At 24.3% G+C, this 2,975-nt stretch overlaps 1 protein-coding gene across 1 annotated transcript in view; it reads right to left on the bottom strand.

Moving 5' to 3' along the window:
- LOC111614894 (neurobeachin-like) overlaps window positions 1-2,975 on the bottom strand; it is a 278,182-nt gene that overhangs the window by 216,736 nt on the left and 58,471 nt on the right. The gene's annotated exons all lie outside the window — the stretch shown is intronic.

Here is a 2,975-nt window from a genome sequence, read left to right as displayed (position 1 = left end):
AAACTAGAAAAAATATCAAAATGAGCGTAGGTGTCATAGTCAACAATTAAGCGCAATCAGGGTCGAAAAGATGGTGTCGGATAAACCATCTCCAGTCGACCTTTCCCGTATATATATATATATTTCTAAAATATATGACTTCTAAGTGACTTCTAAAAAATATATATATATAAAACAATACTAATTTTTTATCTTTTCTAAGTTATTTTTAAGTTAACTTACATAACATAATATAACAATAAGTTTTAGTATCACTTCCCTTCTCCCTCTCTTCCGCCACCAGTTTACACCTCCAATGTCGTCTATCCTCAAAGGTAAAGTGCAAATAAAACTACATTTTTTTAAACAATTATTATTCTATTTTGTTTATTTATACATTTACAACTACAAAATGCATTTTTCAGTGTTTTCCTTACTATAGTTATTTTTTTTATGTACTACTTAGCTTTAATTTGAGTGTGTTTTTTGTGTTGGAACAAATTATTTGGTTTTACATGTAATCGTATGGGGGAAATACATGTAATCGTATGGGGGAAAAATGATTCACCTTACAACATTTTCATGATATGATCTCAGTTTCGGAACGGATTAATTTTGTATCCTGAGGTACCACTGTTCAGGTTTCAAGATTTTTGTATATGGATACTGAAACAACTCTACACAGTATTTTTTCAATATCCTGAACTTAAATTCACAAGAATGGAATTTTGTCTCATGTATATGATATTATGACAAAAAAACATGTATTTTCTGCATTGCATAACTTATAGATATGAAACATAAGTGCATCATGTGACACCATAATTTAAGATTATCATCCATGATACAAAAAACATCTTTCATTTTGTCTCACAAAAACTTAAAATAACTCCATCAGCAAAGATCTAGGTAACAGTCTTAAACTTATAAAACTATAAAAAAAAATAATCTTGATGATTTTTTTCAGCTAGAGAATCACAGTAATTACTAGTGTGCTCCACAATATTCTGCACAGAATCGACTGCATGTCTAAAGATTTAATGTGCTTCAGATGAGAAATACTAAACCACCCACCTCATACTACTGATCTCACAATAAGATTTATTTGTTCATTGCAAAACATTTGAAAGGGTAAATTAACGACCAAGTATAGGAAGCACTAAATTCCTAGTGCAAAATGAACTTAACAGCAATTTCTTTTATACTGGGTTTGATGCTCAGTCATATTTAATAAAGTTCTGAACAAGGAAATATTATGTTAAAAGATATGCTAGTTCAAGCCGTGTATTTGAACTGTCTATGTAATATTACAGATAATAATAATTTTATTTGAATAAATCCTTACACTATAAAGCTGGTTTATTGTCTTATTTACTGAATCTACCTTATATTTTATAAAAATTAATTTTATTTATTAATAAAAAATTTTATATAAAATAAGCTGTTACATATTTAATAATGATTGCTACATTCATTTATTAAAATAATGTCAAGCAATTTTTATAGAAACATTTATATTTATATATTATCTCAAATAATTTTACATTGTTTATCTTCTGTATTAATTAATATATGCATAAGATAAGTCAAAATATTCTTGAAATAAAACTTGTTATAAACATTTATTGTATTGTATTTTATTATAATTTACAGTTGCAATGCTTCAAACATGACAATAAAAGCTTAAAAAAATTATTTAAAAATTTTTTTTAATATATGATTAAGTTAATTATGCAAAATATTTGTTTACAGTTAAATTGTTATAAAATTACCCAATATGAAAAACTATTAAAACTTTAAATAGTTTTTTCATAAATGCAAATTTTTAAATTAAATTTTTACTACATGCAAGAATATTTAATTTTTTTCAATTTTATTTTGTCAATATGACAAATTACTTACAATTATTAAACTTTGTCATATTAAACTATTACAAAAACTTTCTGTGGTATCTTTGTTTATATGGGAAAAATTTTTGCATAATGTATCATTTTAATCAAAAGTTATGATTAACTCATTAGCTAAAGAAGCCTAACATGTAATAACAAATAAATATTTTCAAATATCTCTCCCAAGCTTCCAATCCTTTTTCCAAATTGAAAAGAGAAAAATTCAAAAAAGTTCAATTGTTTCAACTTTCTTTTAATAATATTATCTTCATTCACTAATATCTTTATGGACTGATTATTTCACAAACTAATTTACATGTTAAAAAAATTAGTGACAATGTAACTTAATATGATAGCTATTTCTTGTTGTTCTTTTCTGCTGTTTCTTAATCTTATCTTTAATTTTCTTCTAGTTTCACCAATATTTTCTACATGTGTAACTATTGTAAACCATTGTTATTTTTTCTTATGGACTGATTTTTTCTCTATTATTCATAAAAGTTTCTTATATTTATTATCTATTTTCGGTATAATCATTAACTTTTATTATTAATTTATTAACACACATTAACTTTTCAACAGAAATACAGCAATCCATATTTCATTTTGAACCCTTGTTTGATCCAATGTATTTGTAACTGCCATTCTTTATTTGAACACAGATATAAACTAATGATGATCTGCAATGAGAATAAGAACATTTCTTCAAAAAAATCTTTGATTCCCAGAATTAAGCATTTTTTTTTATATATCAGAATATAATGGTTCCAGTTTTTATCTGGTGTTATTAATGTTAAGTTTTAATAAAAAGTATAAATGTACATTTTTAAATCTTTATTTTCTTATCTGTTTTAGCTAATGAAGACTATTAACTTGAAATGCATTTGAAAAATAGATATGAATAAATATTGTTGAAGTATGAAGTGACTTTCCATCATATATGTATGGTAACACAATACAGTTAACCTATATTAATAATTAATAAATTTAATTAATTTTAAGCTAATGTAGTATTCCTGTTAAAGCCACCCTTCTCTATATTAATAATTTCACATTTCAATATTAAACTAATGATTAAATCAAAATTTTTCAATTGGCATTAAATAT

This window comes from Centruroides sculpturatus, unplaced genomic scaffold (assembly GCF_000671375.1).
Source record: "Centruroides sculpturatus isolate CEXI.00-Female unplaced genomic scaffold, Cexi_2.0 scaffold81, whole genome shotgun sequence".
Taxonomy (NCBI): Eukaryota; Metazoa; Arthropoda; class Arachnida; order Scorpiones; family Buthidae; genus Centruroides; species Centruroides sculpturatus.
Note: the sequence above shows the minus strand (reverse complement) of the source record. Positions and strands in the feature narration are given on the sequence as shown.